Consider the following 22,437-nt stretch of genomic DNA (forward strand, 5'->3'; position numbering starts at 1 on the left):
ATGTGTGTTGCTCACACGCTTATTTAAGGTCTTAAGCATAGAATCTGTCTTCAGGACTTACGCATGACGTTGGGCGGCCTGCTGTAATCGGAGAACGCTGAACGACTTGTTTAATAAAAAAATTTGTTACTGCTATTTTTGTGTGTTTTGAGTGTTTCTTTCATATAAAAATGATCCTTTTATGCGTGTAACCAATAGGATACACCATTAGGAGGTTTGAAAGATTTTCTTTTTAGCTTTTTTGAGATTGTATACGATACATAGCACAGATTTCATTGCTTATGTGTGTCTTTTAATATGATGTTTTGAGTGTCCATGGTCAATCGATGTAAATGATTATCATGTTAGTGGTTATAACATGATGAAATCTCATGATACCGACAAAAGGAATGTGAGCTTCAAAACTGAAATGGAAGGAATCAACATTCATTTGGAATCATTTCTCTTGGATTTCATCTATTTGGAGTCATGTTTTGAAAGTATAAGTTGGTTGTTTTATATGCATATCAAGTGTTTGAAGATATCTCTAAATGAATAACTAGAACTTATTAGCATATAATAATATACATTATTCATTGGTAATATACATTATTCATTAGTATATGATTTCGTTTGGGCATATGAAGCTACACCGAACAAGTGTCTGATGAAATGTCTTAGAGAAAAACTATTCTACGTATAACTTCTTATGTGATTTTAATTTGTACTTGGTGGATGTCAAATAAAAAGTTTTTCAATGCCTTTTGTGTGAGTTCAAGATTGTATAATAAAGTAGTAGGACTTTCAACTGTTTTCTTCTATGGTTATATTGATGTACAAAGTGCAAGGCGGAGGAACTTCTTAATAAAAAATGAAACTTTTGTTTGCATTTACAAGTGTAATTGGGAGATAATTATTTACCTTACCACGATTGATTTTTGCAGGGCATTCCTTATCAATCCAAAATTAGATATGCGGTTTTTAATATGATGGTACTCAAACCCGTTCCGGTATAACATTGAATGGGCGTATTCAATTGGTACATGATAAATTTTCTAAATTTTGATGAGCTTCGTTATGATCTGTTTTAGTCATTTTTACTTCTTATGATATAAGACAATGATCATGCATATTTTAACCGTGGGGTTTAATATGCCTGCTCAATAAGAAAAGAGGGGTTTAAGGATCTTAGAACGTGGCTCTCCGGTCCGGCTACCGTGAATAACCCTGGCCGACATGATGATGTCGGCGGGGTGGCCAAGTGATTAAGTCCACCTCCGATAACGGTCGTCGATCAAGAGGCCCCAAATAAGGTCGTAGGTACTAGCTTACAAAAGACTAACCTATTAACCTTGAAAAGATGCTGAATGATACTGTTTTACGTAATGTGTATCGTATGTGATGGTTACGTAATGTGCTGTGTCCGGTAAATGATGATTAGGGTTTGTATTTATAGGCAAACCCTAATTCTAGAACCGTCCCAGATCACGTTAATCTTATCCATAACTGACTCCCCCAAATCACAGATATAATTATGGAAAAGATATTTACTTGACAGCTAAGCAACCGCCGTACCGGGAACAAAAGCATTCGCACGCCGCATACGGCACACAAGAACACGCATACGCACAATAGTGATTGTCCGCATACATTTGCGGTGCGCCTGCGGGTTGCGGTATCATTATGTCCCCCCAGTTTGATGTTATATGGCGCGAGGCGTATGATATCAAACTATTAAGCGAAAGAAAAAACAAGAAAACGGCTAGCATTTAATATTCCGTGTGCGCCTCGATGCCATTAAATGCCTGTCACAATCGCAGAAGCCCATTCGGCGGACATGACATAAAGTGGCAGTGTGTCAGGCGCGTGCCAACCACGCGCGTACATGTAATCATACCCAACTGGCATCCACGCGCATAAATAAAGTGCTGGCCGTCGATTGCGTAACACGTGTACAGCCACGATCATACCACTCCATCCAATCTTCCCTATAAATACCCCATTTTGCAGCTCATTTCCACTTTCCTGCTTCAAGCTTCCTCGTTACGCTGTCAATTTGAATTCCGATCAAAAATCGAACATTCCGGCAACCATTTAAAGGTTAGTATTCATCCGATTACTCCTAGAAAGTAACTAAAGCTAACGAGACGTATGTAGATAGCGTAGAGTCTGTTATAGAGCAGAAGCACATAGATTACTTAGTGAAACAGTATCCTCCCTTAGCCAAGTACAATCCGGTGCCACCCCTACCCCATCAGCGTGCTCACGAGCCACCGGAGAAGAAAGTGGCCATCTATGAACATGCGTTCAAGCATGGTAACTTTAGGGTTCCTCCCTCTGACTTCTTCTTAGGCGTATTAGATCACTTCAGAGTGGGATTAGGGCAACTACACCCGTACGCCATAGGCAAAATAGTTCTGTTTGAAATGTGGTGCGCCGCAATCGACAGGGTACCGTTGGTTAAAGTTTTCTGTCATCTATACCGCCTAGCCAATCACCACAAATCCTGGTTCACCTTCTTCGCCCGACAAAATTTCACCAAAACCCCAAAGTCGAATGCGGGTAACTGGAAATAAACTTTCTTTTTCATTGACCAAACTGTAGTTAGTACCGCTTTTCCGCAAACGCTTATATGGTGCGAGAAGGTGGAAAAGAATGTGAACAAAACCCCGGTCCTTGATGACAAGGAAACAAAGCTGTTAGCGGAGTGCGCTAACGCACAGCTGGTGCACCGGTCATACGGGAACGTGATGTTACGGCTAGGGAAGATATCCGCACACTGGCCATGGGAGGATGTGCGTCCAGCCATAGTCGGACCGGATGGAAAGGGTAGGAATAGTATAATCACGTACTAACAGTTTGCTATTTATGTGTTCTAACGCATGCGTGAATGTTTGCAGAGATGAAGATGAAGAGAGTACTGACTGCGGAGGAGATTGCGGGCATCGCCTTCCGCAAACAGAATGTGAACCAGCCATTAGAGTAGGAGAAGACTGGCGAGAATGCACCTGCCACCTCCGGCAATAAGCGCAAGGCCACCGAAGCCTCCCAATCCCAACAGAAGAAGAAGAAACTCACTCCCAAACAGAGGGAGGACAAGCGAAACGACAACTTCGTTTCCATCGAACCCCGTTCTGCGGATCTACCTCCCCCATCATCTGGTAAGAGTTCTGCTTGCGCGCATACCGCACATTTAAGTTTGCATTTATTTAACCATTTATGAATACGCAGGGCATGCTGAAGAGACTCATCACATCCCACCACGGGTCAATCCGGACCTCGAAGCTACTGCCGAGTCAAAGGAAAAGACGATACACCTGGACTCCGAGTCTACACCAACCCCGCCACACGGTAGCTTTCGATTGGCGAACCTGGCGCAGCTCACCCAGTCATCTGCGGAAAACGCCGTAGAGCAATCCGCCTTCCTCCAACAAATCTTCCCTGCTGAGTTCCGCAACCAACTAGCCGCACTGCCTTTTAATCAGGCGCTCAACGCCTTCGTCCAAAACGGCCTCGTCTTTTTTGGCATGGTTGCGGATCAAGCCCGCCGTTCCACTAACTTATATCAAGTGGCCGTGCGGAAAGAAACAGAGCTAGGGCTGCTGCAAGCGGGGGTTGATCAGGTGAAGAAAGACAGGGACGCCGCAGAATAAGCGCGCAAGGCGGTGGAGTTAAGCGCGGCGGAAACCAAAACTGCACTGATTGAAGAGAGAAAGAAAAACCGTGAGCTGGTTGGTGCGGTTGACCAGTCCAAGGGGGAGGCGGAGCGTCTGCGGGTGGAGCTGGAAAGGGTGACGAGGGAAAAGGATGACGCAGTTACAGGTCGCGAGCTAGCGGAGGCGGACTTGACAAAACTCCGCACCGCTCTTCCCACCATTGCGCAGAAAGTAATGGATTCTGAGCCTGTGTCCGACAAGTTTAACGCCTATGTTGACGCGGTTAAAGACCACGAAATCAACAAGGCAGTGCTATAGGTGATCCAAGCCTGCGGAATCACACCGCCGTACCCCGACGTCGTGCAGAAAAAATTGAAGGAGGGTACGGCTGCGGTGCTCATGGAAGCGGAAGAAGCCATCACTGCCATCCCGATCCCCCTAAGTAATGCGTTTTCCACGGACCCTAATATGTCGATTGATGGGTTCCTCAAGGAGGAGTTTTAGTTTGTTGTAATAGTTTGCGCCGTAAGTCCTATGCTTAGGCAGGCAATTGTAAATACAATTTTTGAGCCATAGGTCTCGTGATGGGCAGGCGTTTAAAACAATTACCATTTGTGTAACAAAATTTGATGTATACATATTTCTGTTATGCATGCGTAGTGTGTTTATTTGTTTATATATCGAGAATCAAAACAAAAGATGAACCGCATGCCCATGCGCATAGTTAACCAAAACTAATGTGTATGCGGATGGTACTGCGTAAAATAAACCAATATTTTAACAATTTACCTTCAACAATTTAGACTCAGAAGCTACTGCGTTTTTGCTTTGTCATGTACTAGAGGTGCACGGTAGCTGTATGGTAAGCAACGCAACTAAAAACAAGCCAATGTCTTTATGCTTAAGAGTTCCTCAAGCAAACCAATGCGAGACTAATTACACACAAGCAAACCAATGCTTGTAATTTTTTAAGTCGACTTTGCAGCCATCTAGTCTGCGTAGCGCTTGGCTAGGGGAAAACCAATTCCCTTTGCCTGCCGTTAGCGTCTAGCCTTGTAACCAAACAGGCTTCTGCTGCACGGGGGCTAGAGGACACCCCTTAAGTAGGCAGGAACCGCATACAAAAAAGATTTAAACAACAAAAGTATGTGCGAGTAAATATTTAATTGGCATTAATCACAATTACAACCGCGACACATCCAAACGGACGAAAATTACATAGAAAAAATAATGTGCTACAATAAACTGGAGTGATCAGGTCCACCTAGCTACATATAACATTTTTTCAATAACGTCGCATGCCAAGTGCGTTTCATAGGTTTTCCATCTAATGTCTCGAGATGGTACGCCCCGATATTGTTTGCCTTCGCTACCCTGTATGGACCTTCCCAACGGGGGCCCAGTTTCCCAGTATCCTCCGCATGACTTGCGTCGTTCTGACACTAAACCAAGTCACCGCACTTGTAAGAGCGCGAACGCACACGCTGATTATAGTACTTTGCAATTTTTTGCTTGTTATTTGCTTCGTTGATAGCCGCAGAGAGTCTGCGCTCTTCCAGCAAATTAAGATTTTCCCGCAGAGCTTCAGAGTTATTTTTCTCATCAAAATTTTGTATGCGGAACGTTGGTACCCCAATTTCTGCGGGTACAACAGCTTCTGATCCATAGACCAAACTGAACGGGGTCTCACCAGTGCTTGCTTTGGGTGTTGCTCTATGCGCCCATAAAACCTTCGGTAGTTCATCCACCCAACCAACGCGACCATGACCCAACCTAGCTTTGATTCCAGCTACTATATCCCGGTTGGTCACTTCGCACTGGCCATTCGTCTGCGGATGCGTAACAGATGTAAAAGTTTGCTTAATATTAAGCTCTGCGCACCAGCTGCGAAATCGACAGACGATGTCTTCCAAATCGACAGACGATGTCTTCCCATACAAAATTTCGCACCCTTTTTCCTGAGATTGCTGCCAGCGGTCTCGCTTCGACCCACTTTGTGAAATAGTCAATTGCAACAATCAAGAATTTGATGTTTCCTGCGTGTGCAGAATGTGCGTAACGTACTGATGTGAGTAACATGTTTAGAAAATAAATGATAAAATTACCTCGGCCTTTTGGGAATGGTCCAACTATGTCGATTGCCCATTTGCAGAATGGCCACGGTGAGGAGACTGGTATCATCGGATGCGCAGGTGCTCTGCTAATAGGTGCATGTATTTGGCATGATTCACATTGCTTAACTATGTGCGCAGTATCCGCGTACATGGTGGGCCAATAATATCCTAGCCGCATTATTTTTGACACAATGGACCTGTGCCCCGAATGGAGTGCGCATGCACCTTCATGCACTTCGCGTACAACTTCCTCTGCCTCTTTCAGGCCAATGCACCTTAAGTGCGGTCCCAAATAATTCTTTCGATATAGGACGTCACCATCAAGGGCATACAGCGGTGCCTTAACGCGGACTTTCTTTGCATCAGCGGAATCCGCAGGAGATGTGCCATCCCGCAGAAAAGCCACAATGGGCGTCATCCATGTTGAGCTTGATTCCTCAACTGGTGCCACTAAAGGCATCATAACAATGGATTTCGCATTGAGTTCTTCTATTAGAACTTTCTTCCCCATATGATCAAAAGCCAAGGCAGCCAGTTTGCTTAGCGCATCCGCCTTCTTATTTTACCCACGCATTACGTGGGAGATTTGAAAAGCTTCAAATTGGCCAGCGAGGTTGTGAACAAGCGATAGATATTGCTGCATGGCTATGTCATGCGCTTCGAAATCTCCGCTGACCTGACTGCATACTAGCTTTGAATCCACATATGCGTGAAAAATTTTAACATTTAACCTATGTGCAATGCGCATACCTGCTAACAGAGCCTCATACTCTGCTTCATTGTTCGTAACAGCAAAATTAAACCGCAGTGCGTATGTATGTTCTTCGCCATCTGGGCCTGTTAAAATTATACCCGCACCTGCACCAGATGCGCTGCACGCACCATCGGTGTACAATTCCCATGGTGACAATGTTGGTGCAGGTGGATCCTGATGTTCTGCAGACGCCTCGACATCCGCAGGTAATTCTGCTAGGTAATCAGCAAGTATTTGACCCTTAACCGCACTGCGCGAAGAGAAATTTATTTCATGTTCACCTAATTCAACTGCCCACTTAGCCATTCGGCCAGAAATCTCAGGCTTGTATAACACCTGAAAGAAAAATGATTGCGTTAGTCAATGCGGTAACCCCGATCATTGCCGTAAAGTAGGTGTTTACCAACCTGTTTGATTGGTTGATCAGTTAGAACCACGATTGGATGTGCTTGAAAATATCGGCGCAAACGCCGCGCCGTATGGACCAGCGCATATACAAGCTTTTCTATTGGTGAGTAGTTTACTTCGCTTGATGTCAGCATCTTGCTTACGAAGTAGACCGGCATTTGCGTCTGAGAAAAACCTCAGTCATTAAATTTCTGCGATATAAATAAAGCATGTAAATTAATGGATTACCTTTCCGCGATCCGCGATGAGGACTGAGCTGACAGCTTCCTTCGATGCCGCGAGGTACAGCGTTAGCGTTTCTCCTGATACTGGCGCAGTAAGTGTTGGTAATTCTGCAAGCACCTTTTTCATCTCCTGAAAGGCTGATTCCGCTTCCTGAGTCCATACGAAGTCTTTTTTCTTCAAACAATTTTTCAAAGTATTGAAGAATGGCAACTGTCGTTCTGCGGCTTTCGACAGAAACCGTGTGATAGCCGCAAGCTTCCCCGTTAGACTCTGTACATCTTTCTTTGTCTTCGGAGATGGCAAATTATCAATGGCTTCAATCTTTTTGGGATTGGCCTTGATACCCCACGCTGTCACCACATGACCTAAAAACTTGCCTTCCTCTTCCCCAAAACTACATTTTAGCGGGTTAAGCTTCATGTTGATCCTACGCAGAGATGCAAACGTTTCTAGGATGTCCACGAGCATGTCTTCCTCGGTGTTACTTTTAATTACTAAGTCATCGACGTACGCTTCAAGATTTCTACCGATTTGGTGCTTGAATGCTGCGTCAATGATGTCGAACGAGGTGTATATAAAATAGTTTATATTTTACTAGGAAAAACTATTAAATATGATACAATTTTACACAAGATATTTATTTATTTATAGAATGGATATACTTAAACCTTGCTACAACACTTATAGGCAGTGTACCTAATCGTTCAGTAGTGTAGTTTTTAGTAAGTCCGGTTCGTTCCACAGGGAAATCTTTAAGCAAAGCTCAACGCTATATTAGTTTACTTTTATAAAAATACAAATATATATATATAAGTAATATTATTATTATAAAGGGGGTTTTTACCGTTTAATGACCGGTTTGTCGATTTTAAAACTTTAGTCGCAGTTAAAACCTAAAGTAAAATATAAAATAAATACAAGACTTTAAATTAAAGCGTAAAGTAAATAACGATAATGAAATTGCGAATAATAAAAATGCGATAAAATAAAATTGCGATAAATAAAAGTACGATAATTAAAAATGCGATTAAATAAAATAACAATAAATAAAAGTGCGATAATTAGAAGTGCAATTAAATATAAAATAAAGGAAATTAAATATGAAATAAAAGAATTATGCTTATTTAAACTTCCGTAATCATGATGTTTGACGTGTTGATTTTAGTTTTATGCCCATGGGTTAATTGTCCTTTGTCCTGGATTATTTAATATGTCCGTCTGGTTTTTGTCCATAACAGTCCATCAGTCATAAATATAAATTGCAAGTGTCCTTGTCAAATTATTATTATACCCGAAGTTAAATATTCCAACTAATTGGGGATTCGAATTGTAACAAGGTTTTAATACTTTGTTTAATGAATACACCAGGTTATCGACTGCGTGTAAACCAAGGTTTTACTACTTTGTTAACAATTACACCAATTACCCTTGAATGTAATTTCACCCCTGTTTTAATTATTCTAGTGGCTATTAATCCATTCCCGTGTCCGGTTAAATGAACGATTATTCGTACATATAAATACCCCGCCCATCGTGTCCGATCGAGTGTATATGGTAATTTATAGGGACGCCCAATTGTAAATCTTTATATTAACATTAACAAACTTTCATTTAGTTAAACAAATATAAAGCCCATTAATAGCCCATAGTCTAGTTTCCACAAGTGTCGTTCTTTTGTCCAAACCCCAATTATGGTACAAAGCCCAATTACCCAATTTTAGTAATTAGCCCAACATCATGATTACTTCGTTTTAAATAAGCATAATAATAACTTAGCTACGAGACATTAATATAAAAAGGTTGAACATAACTTACAATGATTAAAAATAGCGTAGCGTTACACGGACAGAATTTCGACTTACACCCTTACAACATTCGCTAACATACCCTTATTATTAGAATTAAAATTAAAATTAAAATTAAAATATAAATTATATATATATATTACTCGTATGAATGAGAAGAAAAAAGATATGAAATTTGATCAGAATTCGGTTGGCTTTATAGTCAGAGTTGAAAATTGGGGCTCCGCGACTCGCGGCAAAATGCCCTTAAAACTCCGCGAGTCGCGGAGATATATTTACAGCTCACACCCTTGGAGTTTCTTGCTGCCGACGGTTTTTAATATATATATAATATATATATATATAATTAATATAATTAATTATATATTATATTATATTTATATACATAGTTAACTTGTAATTTTTAGTCCGTTGCGTTGAGCGTTAAGAGTTGACTCTGGTCCCGGTTCCGGATTTTCGAACGTCCTCGCGTACAATTTAATATCTTGTACTTTGTGTTTTGAATCTTGTACTTTTGTAATTTCAAGACGTTTCTTATCAATAATTGGAACCTTTTTGATTGTCTTTTGTACTTTTGAGCTTTTTGGTCGTTTGCGTCTTCAAATCGTCGAATCTGTCTTTTGTCTTCACCTTTTATTATTTAAACGAATATCACTTGTAAATAGAACAATTGAAACTAAAAGCTTGTCTTTCTCGAGGAATAATGCTATGAAATATATGTTCGTTTTTAGCATTATCAAATATTCCCACACTTGAGCGTTGCTTGTCCTCAAGCAATATTGTCTTGAAATACTAGAATCACTTCTTTATTCTTCACACTTTGTACATCAGTGATTTCTATACGGCGGTATAAACAATGGTAGTAACGATATGGTTTACAGTCCCACATGACTCTAAAAATTTAGATCCATTAAGGAAATTGGATCTTTATGAAAACATTTGATCTTTTGAAATCTAAATCTAGTTTTTACCCTAGATAAGTTTTCCGGAATAACCCTTTACCGGTGTTTGCAAAATATTTTTGTGGGTTTGGTGGGTTTCAGATTTGAAAATTTTAGCTCAAAACTTGCGGTTTTGTGTCACCCACTTGCTAACCTTGTATTTGGAAAGCAACACGTCCAGTTTACTTGTCCCGTATATTACCTTTCGGCAAACTACCGTCCGGTTGTAAAGGAAAGCGTTGAACAAGCAACTGTTAAGGCAATGTCCCGTGACATGCTTTTGATTATGGTCTATAACGTGTCGGACGCAATTACTATCCTTGGTAGGAGCAATAGTAAAGCTCACCCTTATAATTTTTCGGTCTGGCACAAGGTCCTGTCTTTGACCATGCTATGCAACCACCGTTCTTACGGTTGACACCCGATTTAGTTCAGGTGACCTAATGAATTCCAGGTGAATTCCTAGGATTTTACGTTCAATGGTAATGAACGCATTGAAAATAGGGTTTTCAGAAAACAAATCGGTTTGTATTTTTGATCAAAATATTTTCTCGTTCAAGCTCGAGTTTAGATATCATTGAATTCCATGAGTTTGAATTCTCAATCTTTAAGGTCAATCTCTAGGATTGAGTAATATCAGTCTTAAAAGCTGATTTTTAATCTTTAAGGAGATTATCCTTTCTGGGGATCTGATTCATTAGTCTTATCCAGCTAATTTGCATGGTGCCCCCCCATTGTACGAGATAAATCCTTCTCATGGTTAGGATAAATCTGACCACTTGGCGACCCTGTTTAATGCTGAGGTCCGTGGATTTCCTGCTGATTTTAGAGATGACTTTTCTAGATTTTTCGTCAACCTACAGCTGGTCTGGACGACAACTTCTTGACCTAAATCAAGAAGTGCGTGTCTTTTTCGGAAGACTTTACTTCCTTTTAATGATGGAATTGATTCATCGTGTAGATCCATCTCTTCTTTTCTTTCATCGGGTAAAACAGTTTAGTTTAGTCCAAAGCAAAAGTATTTTCAGTTATTTGTTACAGATATATGTGACATATGTTAAGATAACTTGGTAAATTTTCCCACACTTGGCTTTTTATTTTTCTTTTTATCGTCCTCTATTCCATTTTAAATGAATTTTAACATTTTAGTTTGTTTCTCAATTTATGTCCTTTCCGAGGTAACAATAATTTCGGTGTTAAAACCTAGTTTTATCGTTCATAAATATGTATAAACATGATTTTGAATTCATTTAATTGAAAATTTTGAAAAATTTTACTAGAATTGGGTAGTCAGTATATAAGACTAGGGCTGTTCTTTTTTATCAGAGAGCACTAGATTCTAATACAACTACTGCTTTACTAGTATTTTTAATGGTAACCAAGTGTTTAATATAAAAATTTTAAAATCCGAAAGAATTTAACCCCTTCCCACACTTAAGATCTTGCAATGCCCTCATTTGCAAGAAATCAGTAACAATTTAAATTATTGAGGGTGATTTGTGTGAAAATGATTAAATTTTTACCAAAGTTTCCAAATATATTGGCGTTTGTTTGCTGAATGATAAATGGTGCACATCATTTGTTCATTCCGTCTTGTTGTTATTTCACATATATTTTGCATCTTGTCGTCAAAATTAGTTGCTTTTGCTGAACTTAATGCCAGTCTTTGAAAATGCGTTGTTTTACCCTGTTGTGTACATAAGACAAACTGCAAACATATATACATATTTTTGAAGTTTGGTTTACTACCCCACATTCAAAAATTATTAAAATCTAAGAATAAAAGTTAGAAATTATAAAAATGATTACAATATTAACAAAAATATTAAATGTATCAATAATTACAAATTACAAAATAAAAAAAAATAAGTAAACTAAGGATGATATTGGTACCAATAGGGGTTCCACGCATAACCATAAGTGCTATAGAATGCTTCGGCAGGGTCATACGTAGGATATGGTGGCTGCATCTCTATCGACCAAGGAGGGAAGACGGGTTTTGGTGTAGGAATATAGTTTCTACCTATATGTTGGCAATGCGCTATGATCTGGTTCTGATGAACTTGCCAATCTTCAAATGCTCTCTGTCTAGCATTTTCGTATTCCTGAGAAGCTATAAACCTATGCATTTCTTGCATCTCATTCCCCCCTCCTACATTACCTTGCTCCTGGTTTCTCTCTACCTGTGGATGTCTACCATTGTATCGTACTGCGGCGTTATTTCGCCGCTTCAAAACTTTCGCACCATGGTATACATTTAAACCTATAGTGTCGCGGGGTTCCGGCTCTTCTACTAATAATCCCCCCCGACTTATATCCACACCGAGATATTCACCAATCAAAGTAATAAAAATACCACCTCCTATTATGCTATGTGGACGCATCCCCCGAACCATAGCTGATAAATAATAACCCACACAATATGGTATACTTACAGCGCTGTGTGGGTCTCGAATACACATATGGTAAAACAAATCTTGTTCATTTACCTTTTCTTTGTTTTTACCCCTTTGTGTAATCGAATTAGCTAAAAACCTATGTATTACTCTTAATTCGGCTCTATCTATATCCAAATAAGAGTAGTTTCCCCCTTTGAAACGGTGATGGCTTGTCATTTGACTCCACACACCGTGTGTATCAAAATTCTCATCTATCTTTCTACCGTTTAGTATCAATCCTCTACAATCGGCAGACGCTAACTCCTCAGGCGTATATATACGTAAAGCCTGAGCCATGTCCAGTAAAGACATGTGGCGCATCGAACCGCCTAACAAAAATCTAATAAAAGAACGATCGGTTAAACTAGCTACCCGATCATTCAACTCTATACTACATAACAACTCTTCACACCATACTTTATATACAGGTCTGCGTATGGTGAATAAACATATCCAGTCATTAAAAGAAGAATTACCATACCTCTGTACCAGTAATTCCCTAATTGGCCCGGCCAATTCTACAGCTTCTAAGGGTCCCCATTCTATGACCCTCGGTACCTCAACAACCTTGGAATGAAGAGTATGCAAACCCCGTTGATATTTTGGATAATCTATCCAAAGTCTGTCAAATCTCAGGTTCGGGTGCAACTGTTCCAAGTGCATATCTGAAAAGGTCATGACTGGATGAGGTACATCCTGCTTGTAGTAGTTATCTACCTCCTGTTGTTCCAAATTCTCAGCAGGAGCATGGCGGGCTTGGGATGAAGATTCACCCCTTTCATTCTGCAAAACACATCAAACACAAATTTTGTGCATCCAAATATGCATTAGTGTCAGCAAAATCATCAATTAAAATAATTACAATGACATTATCAATTTATATCAAACTTAAGCTTATTTTCACATTTTTATCAAATCTACACTTTTTCAAATAAGCATATACGAAAATTTTCGCCAAGTTCATAAGCATTCAACTTAAATAACATGTCAAAATAATCATTACTAGCAATCAAACAAGTCTCAAATGGCATTATCTTTCAAAAATCAAGTTCATGAATTTTAGACTTGAAAAAGTCCACTTTAATTCTCAAAATCATGTTTAGGCTCAAAGTTTGGATCATTTAACTACCTAGACATGTTACACTACTCAATTTAGCAACAATTCATGACAAAAATCGGCCATAACCTGTTTATATCAAAAAGCCCCAAATTTGCTCAAGAACACAAACCCTAGATTATTCAAAAATTGAAGTTTAAGGCTTCTAATCATGTTAAACAGCATCAATCTAGGTTATACAAGCATAATACATAAACAATTTAAGTCTAATTACACTAAAAAGCATCAAAATCAATTTGGGGAAAAAAATAGCTCAAGAACACTAAAATTCGAATTAAATGGTGTTTAGGTGTAGAAATTTACCGTTTTTCTTGAGTAATTCTTAGATATCATCCTTCTCAACATGATTTTAGCAAAAAATTTGGTGATTAACGGTTAAAAATTGGGATTTTTGGGGGTGATTTTCGGGTTTTTTTCGCAGCTATTTCGCTGTGTTTTTGTGTGTTTTTGAGTGGGTTGAGTGAACTGATCGTGCAGCTCTTTTATTTTTTTTCTGGGTTTTAGTCCCTCCGCGAGTCGCGGAGGTTTGCACTTCAAACTCCGCGAGTCGCGGAGTTTGCTTTTTTTTTTTTTTTTTTTTTTTTATGATCTTTAACTTATAACACAATTAAGAAATTAATTTTAAAATTTTGTTTCCCTTGTTATTTAGGACGAGGTCGTTTCGGATCGATGTCCTTGTCCGTCCCTCGACAAAATTTTAAAATTTGTCTTTTAGTAGCGATTGTTTTAAAAGCTAAGATTTTTGGGTTTTTTAATTTTTTTGGCATACTTTAAATCAATAAGATTAAAAATAATGATAATAAAAGTTCTCGTCCCTCCCTCGGGTAAAGCAATTTCGGTTCAAAGACCTAGTCTTCAACTTACGACGAATTTTAAAAATCATATTCTTAACTTAATGAGATAAAGTAAATTTTTGTTTTTAAATTCACACAACTTAAATATAAAATTCAAAATTAAAAATTAAAAATTCACACCAAACTTAAAATTTGAAATGCATAAAATTAAAAATTCATATTTTAAAAATTAGAAATTCACACCAAACTTAATTTAAAAATTCATATTATAAATTCATACCAAACTTATATTAATTTTTTTTTTTTCAAATATTTACAATTTTAAATATATTATTTTTATAAAGTTTACAATATTAATTTAAGGTTTAAATATTAAGATTAAAAACATGGTAAAAATAAAATCTTTTTGTCTTTTTATCCCACTTTAATCAATCAAATATTATCAAAAATATGCGCCCCTCTTTTCGGTAAAGTAATTTCGGTTCCAAGACCTAATTTAACTCATGACGAATTTTTGAAATATTTTGGGTTGATTGATTAAAGATATTTATACCTTAAGAATAAACGTTAAATTTCACAGTGATGTAATAAATTTTTGAAGGATATCAATAATTTCGGTCGCCAAACCTAATTTTATTTAATACCAATTTAATACTTTTTAGCGAACAAATTAGCGTTTATTATCAAAAGGTTAAAAATAAATAAAAATAAAAACTGTACAGACATACCTGTGAAATAGATTTCTTAGTTATATGATCTATTATATTCATAAGATAGTCGGTTTAATTGGTTTTCCATGGCTGCATAGGCGTAACCTCGAGCATTCATTGTCTTTTCTTCTAAACATATGAACGGTCCGTCTCTGCATAAAGTAACAAATTCGGTATTTGAATAGGTTTGATTATTTGAACATTTACCTCCATGTGACCATTTTCCGCATTTGTGACATCGTTCTAGGTGTCGTGCTCTTCTTTTTGCTGCGGATTTTGATTTTCCTTTACCAAATTGTAACTTATTATCTTCGCATCTGGATCCTTTTCTAACTCCGTCCATTCTTTCTCTGATTACTGATACTAATTCACTCGGTAGTATATCATTATTTCTTTTAGTGATCAAAGCGTGTAGCATTAGACCATGGTTTAGTTCACAGGCAGTCTTCATTTCGTAAAAACCTAAAAAAAAATAAAAATTCAGAATGGGGGGAGAAGACTAGTTCTTTAGGGTCTGCTAGGGAAAGACCATACGTGTTCCATTTTCGAGAACTACACGAAAACAGACAATCTAACTCTAACAGAAATACATATTATCCTTTAAAGACTTGATTCTCCCCACACTTAGTTAGCTGTGGTGTCGAAATTGTGATTAACTTCGTTGTCGACTTCCATCGGACCATGTATGTAATGTTTAACTCTGTGACCATTAACTTTAAATTCAATCCCATTTGAATTTATTAATTCTATCGTTCCGTATGGGAAAACTCTTTTGACTATGAATGGTCCAGACCATCTTGATTTCAATTTTCCAGGAAATAGCTTGAATCGTGAATTGAAAAGAAGAACTCTGTCTCCTTCTTTAAATTCTTTTGAACTTTTGATTCTTTTATCATGCCATTTCTTCGTTCTTTCTTTATAGATTAACGAATTTTCGTATGCTTCATGTCTTAATTCTTCTAATTCGTTTAGTTGACTTAATCGTAGACGTCCGGCTTCATGTAAATCAAGATTACATGTCTTCAAAGCCCAAAATGCTTTGTGTTCAATTTCTACTGGAAGATGACATGCTTTTCCATAAACAAGTCTAAAAGGTGTGTTTCCAATTGGAGTTTTGTAGGCTGTTCTAAAAGCCCAGAGTGCATCCTCTAATTTAATGGACCATTCCTTCGGATTTGATCCTACGGTTTTCTCTAGAATACGTTTTAAAGCTCGGTTTGTATTTTCAACTTGTCCACTTGTTTGTGGATGATATGCGGTGGAGATTTTATGAGTTACTCCATATCTTTTAAGAACTTTCTCAAGTTGATTATTACAAAAATGAGTTCCCCGATCACTTATTAAAGCTTTCGGTGTTCCAAACCTTGCAAAAAGACGTTTTAAAAAGTTGACTACAACTCGTGCATCGTTAGTTGGGAGAGCTTGTGCTTCCGCCCATTTAGATACATAATCAATGGCTACGAGTATATATAGATTATTATGAGATTTTGGAAATGGACCCATAAAGTCAATACCCCAAATGTCAAATACTTCACATACTTGGATGACATTTTGTGGCATTTCATCGCGTTGACTTATTTTTCCGGCCCTTTGACATGCATCACAGGATTTGCAAAGAAGGTGTGAGTCTTTGTAAATTGTAGGCCAATAGAATCCAGCTTCATAAACTTTTCTTGCTGTTAGTTGAGGCCCATAATGCCCTCCTGTTGGTCCTGTGTGACAATGGTTTAAAATTTTACTAGCTTCATCTCCAAATACACATCGGCGTATTATTCCATCGGGACAACTTTTAAACAGATGTGGATCTTCCCAGAAATAGTGTTTTATATCACTGAAGAATTTCTTTCGTCTTTGGTACGATAATCCTTTTTCAAGGAATCCACAAACTAAGTAGTTTGCATAGTCTGCAAACCATGGGATTTCTTTATAATCTATCTTCAATAGATATTCATCAGGAAAGTTGTCTTGTATGGCCGATTCATTCAGAAATTCTAATTCGGGATTTTCAAGACGAGAAAGATGATCAGCGGCGAGATTTTCTGCTCCTTTTTTATCTCGGATTTCAATATCAAACTCTTGTAAGAGTAAGATCCAACGGATTAATCTTGGTTTAGCATCTTGTTTTGAAAATAGGTATCTAAGAGCAGAATGGTCGGTATAGACCACCGTTTTTGCTAGAACGAGATATGATCGAAATTTACAAAGACAATAGCAAGGAGTTCTTTTTCAGTAGTTGTATAGTTCGTTTGTGCTCCTTGTAATGTCTTGCTAGCATAATATATAGGTTGAAATCGTTTTTCAATCCTTTGTCCTAAAACGGCTCCCATTGCAAAATCACTTGCATCGCACATTAGTTCAAATGGTAGATTCCAATTTGGTGTTATCATGATCGGTGCATTAGTGAGTTTCTCTTTAAGAATATTAAAAGATTTGATACACTCATCTGAAAAGATGAATGGCGCATCCTTTTCTAGGAGTTTATTCATAGGAGTGGCAATTTTAGAAAAATCTTTTATGAAACGTCGGTAAAAACCGGCATGCCCTAGAAAACTCCTAACTCCTCTAATATTGGTGGGATGTGGAAGTTTAGCAATTACATCTACTTTAGCTCTATCCACTTCAATTCCTTCTTTTGAAATTTTATGTCCAAGAACGATGCCTTCTTTAACCATGAAATGGCATTTCTCCCAATTAAGTACTAGATTTGATTTTTCGCATCTAATTAGCATTCGTTCCAGATTAACTAGACATGATTTAAATGTATCACCGAAGACTGAAAAGTCATCCATGAATACTTCCATGTATTCTTCTATCATGTCGTGAAAAATCGCCATCATACACCTTTGAAAGGTTGCAGGGGCGTTACAAAGTCCAAATGGCATGCGTTTGTAAGCAAAAGTACCATAAGGGCACGTGAATGTGGTTTTCTCTTGATCTTCGGGTGCTATTGGAATTTGAAAATATCCGGAAAATCCATCTAGAAAACAATAGTAACTATTTCCGGCTAATCTTTCCAACATTTGATCTATGAAAGGTAAGGGAAAGTGATCTTTTCTGGTGGCGTCATTTAATTTTCTATAATCAATACATACACGCCATCCTGTTACAGTCCTAGTAGGAATAAGCTCATTTTTCTCATTTGTAATGACAGTCATGCCACCCTTCTTAGGTACGCATTGAACTGGGCTTACCCATGGACTATCAGAGATTGGATAAATTAAACCTGCATCTAGCAGTTTAATAATCTCTTTCTTAACTACATCTTGCATATTAGGATTTAGTCTTCGTTGGCGTTGCACATACGTTTTATGACCTTCTTCCATAAGGATTTTATGTGTGCAATACGAAGGACTTATTCCTTTAATATCATGAATCTTCCATGCAATGGCTGGTTTATGAGCTTTCAACACAGAAATGAGTTGTGATTTCTCATTTTCAGTAAGAGAAGACGATATTATTACAGGTAATTCAGATTTACCATGTAAATAAGCGTATTCCAAATGGTTTGGAAGTGGCTTTAACTCTAATTTCGGAGGTTCTTCTATCGATGATTTATATCGATATCTGTCTTCTTCTTTTAGCATTTGAATTTCTTCTGTTGTTGGTTCATATCCATTAGCTATAAGTGTAGCTAACATTTCAGCTTCATCAATTGGTTCATTACCTTCTCCTAAAGAACATTCTCCTGTTCCTTGTAATTCTGGAAATTCTTCTAATAATTCTGCATGTGCATCTATAGTTTGAATATAATAACATGTATCATCTGCAGATTGTGGTTGTTGCATTGCTCTATCAACTGAAAAGGTAACACTCTCATCCTCTATACTTAGGGTCAGTTTCTTACCGAACACGTCTATCATTGCTTTAGCCGTGTTTAAGAATGGTCTTCCTAATATGAGAGGAACTTGAGAATCTTCTTCCATGTCCAAAACAACAAAATCTACTGGAAATACTAAATTACCAACTTTAACTAGCATGTTCTCCATTATCCCTCTAGGATATTTTATTGATCTATCGGCTAGTTGTATGATTATTCTGGTTGGTTTCAATTCTCCAAGGTCTAGTTTAGCGTATAGTGAATACGGCATTAAATTTATACTAGCACCTAAGTCTGCCAATGCTTCTATTGAACTAAGACTACCCAGAAAACATGGAATTGTGAAACTTCCTGGATCAGATAGTTTTTCTGGTATCTTATTCAACAGCACTGCTGAACAATTAGCATTCATAGTAACAGCCGAGAGTTCTTCCATTTTCTTTCTATTTGTGATCAGATCTTTCAAGAATTTAGCATATCTTGGCATTCCTGAAATCACATCAATGAAAGGAAGATTTACATTTATCTGTTTAAACATATCCAAGAATTTGGATTGCTCGGCTTCAAGTTTCTCTTTCTTCATTTTACTCGGGTAAGGAAGTGGTGGTTGGTATGGTTTAACATAAGGTTTATCCTTAACTGTGTTATCTTCATTAACCTTTTCAACTACCGGTTCTTTTTCCTTATCTTGATCAGGTTGTGGTTCTTGTGGAGTAGGAATAGTTTCATCAGAAGTTACAGGTATTTCAGGTGGTTTAAGTGTTGTACCACTTCTTGTGGTAATGGCTTTAGCTGTCTCATTCCGGGGGTTAGCATTTGTATCGCTTGGTAAACTTCCCGGTTTTCTTTCACCTATTAACCTTGCTAGGTTACTTACTTCTTGTTCCAGATTTTGAATAGAAGCTTGTTGATTTCTAAATGCTTGAGCATTTTGTTCATTTGTTTGTTTTTGAGATGTGAAAAACTGCGTTTGAGTTTCAACTAGCTTCGTCATCATATCTTCTAAATTCGGCTTTTTATCATCGGTTTGTTGTGGTGGTTTGTTTTGAAAATTAGGTCTTTGCTGATTATAAGTATTATTGGATATTTGTTGATTGCTAGGACCTTGTTGGTTGTTGTATGGAATATTTCGGTTATAATTCTGGTTTTGATTGTAAATCGGTCTTGGCGGTTGATAATTATTCTGATAATTATTTCCAGGCCTTTGGTTTATGTATGAAATATTCTCTCTTTGTTCCATTGTTAATTCAATACTGAGACAATCTTTTGTCAAATGTGGTCCACCACACTGCTCACAACTAATTCGTATTGAGTGAATATCCTTAGTCATCTTTTCCATTCGTCTCTCGAAAGCATCTATCTTTGCGGAAATGGAATCTAAGTCATGGCTAGAATCGGCTCTAGCTGCTTTAGATGATCTAATGATGTCTTTTTCTTGGTGCCACTCATGTGAGTGGGAAGCAGTGTTATCAATAATTTTGTAAGCATCAGTTTCGGTTTTCTTCATAATCGAACCACCAGCTGCTATATCTATATCTTTTCTTGTAGTGATGTCGCATCCTCGGTAGAATATTTGTACTATTTGACAGGTGTCTAAACCATGTTGCGGACATCCTCTTAATAACTTTCCATATCTAGTCCACGCCTCATATAGAGTTTCATTTGGCTTTTGTGTGAACGTAACAATTTCTGCTTGAAGTCTTACGGCTTTAGATGCAGGAAAAAATTGTTTAAGAAATTTGTCAACTAAAACATCCCATGTATCGATCGCCCCTTCAGGTAACGATTCCAACCAATCTTTGGCTTCTCCCTTTAAAGTCCAGGGAAATAACATGAGATATATCTGTTCATCCTCCACTTCTCGTATTTTAAATAGTGTGCAGATCCTATTAAAGGTACGTAGATGTTCATTTGGATCTTCCTTCGGCGCACCACTAAATTGGCATTGATTAGTCACCATGTGTAGAATTTGTCCTTTGATTTCATAATCTGGCGCATTAATGTCTGGATGAGTAATTGCGTGACCTTGGCCAGTGCGTTTAGCTCTCATTCGGTCTTCCATACTTAAAAGTTCCAGATTCTCCATAATTGAATTTGTTGAATCGGTATCACTAGATGATTCTGTTTTAATAGTTCGTTCCTCAACAATCTCTGTTTGAATGATTGGTGGTTCGGGAGGAAAGTTTAATGGTTCGGGATCTACAAACCGTTCCTGAATATTCTCTGGATTCTCAATTGTGAGGTTTGTTTCAAAAACTGGATTATCGGAAATTTGAACTGAAGTACTTGGTCGACTGGATGACGATTCTAAAGAAAAATCAACGGCGGTTATATTTGTTAAACGATGTCTTGATCGAGTTACAGGTGGTGAACGTACAAAAGGTGATGAACGTCTTGCTCGGTGCATTCACTGAATATCCTATTAGTTTTAAAAAGGAAAGAAAAATTATAATAAGTTATCCAATCAATAGACTTTTCTGATTTTGCCCACGTTTCGAATAGCCAAAAGATGCAGCAGAGGGGCAGGATTCGTTTGGTCTCAATATAATTGAGGACTGTTTGGCTCCAATAACCCGGTCCACGTACAAATCCAACTATTACTACGAACCAGAAAATTTTGATGTCTATTAATTTAACCACTTAAAATAAATTTTCGTAATTTTAAGAAATTTAGATAAGAAGTAGAATAAAAATCTATGTCCTAAAAACTAGAATGGCGAGAAATAAGAAAGAAAAAGAGTTCGTCGAAAAAGGTCAAAAAAGGAAAAATGGTTGAAAAAAAATAAAAGGTGACGGAAAAATAAAAGAAACTTATAAAAACTTAAAAATACTTAACTAACCTAACCTTATTACTACAACTAACTTAAAATTATACTCGCAAATTGAAATTACTAATTGGAATGATAATTGGTACATAGTAAAAGGTCTAAAAATATTAAAGCTTACAGTAAAAAAACTAAATCCCAAATGGAAATAACTTAAAAAGAAACTAAAACTTAAAAAGGCGTCGCAAAATTCTAAAGCACCTAAATCTTAGTCTAAAGAAGAAGCACTTAAGGAATTCTACGGCAAAGTCTAAAAATCTAGGAGTAAAAATAACTATAGCAAAAACTAAGTTTAAAATTAAATATGGGCTAAAAATACAAAAGTTATGCTACAACGATTAAAAGGGTACAAAATATAAAAATATACAAAAAGTTGTAAAAAGTACAATTTTTATAAAAATATTATTTTTTTATATTATTTAGTTAATAAAACTACTAATTTTACAATTTAATAAAAACTAATTAAAACTAAATACAACAAATTAAATAAAAAGTAAAAATAAAACTAAAACTAAAACTAATAATAATAATAATAATAATTAGGTTTAATAATTAATAATAATTAATATTAACCGTAATTAATGCAGTTTTAGGGCTTCCTGTCGCCTGTCAGAAGGTCTCCGCGAGTCGCGGTGATTAATGAGGAAAACCCCGCGAGTCGCGGGGTTCAGGAATTCTGTTGACAGGTTTGAAATTTTTACGCGTTTTCTTTATTTTTATTTTTTATTTTCTGTTTTCTGTTTTTTTAAATAAATAAAAGATTTTAAAATAAAACTTATATTTTTATAAACTAAAATAGAAATAAAGAAACTTTATAAAACTTAAATATTTAACAAAATCTTAAAAATACTAAT

This window comes from Rutidosis leptorrhynchoides, chromosome 3, assembly GCF_046630445.1.
Source record: "Rutidosis leptorrhynchoides isolate AG116_Rl617_1_P2 chromosome 3, CSIRO_AGI_Rlap_v1, whole genome shotgun sequence".
Lineage (NCBI taxonomy): Eukaryota > Viridiplantae > Streptophyta > Magnoliopsida > Asterales > Asteraceae > Rutidosis > Rutidosis leptorrhynchoides.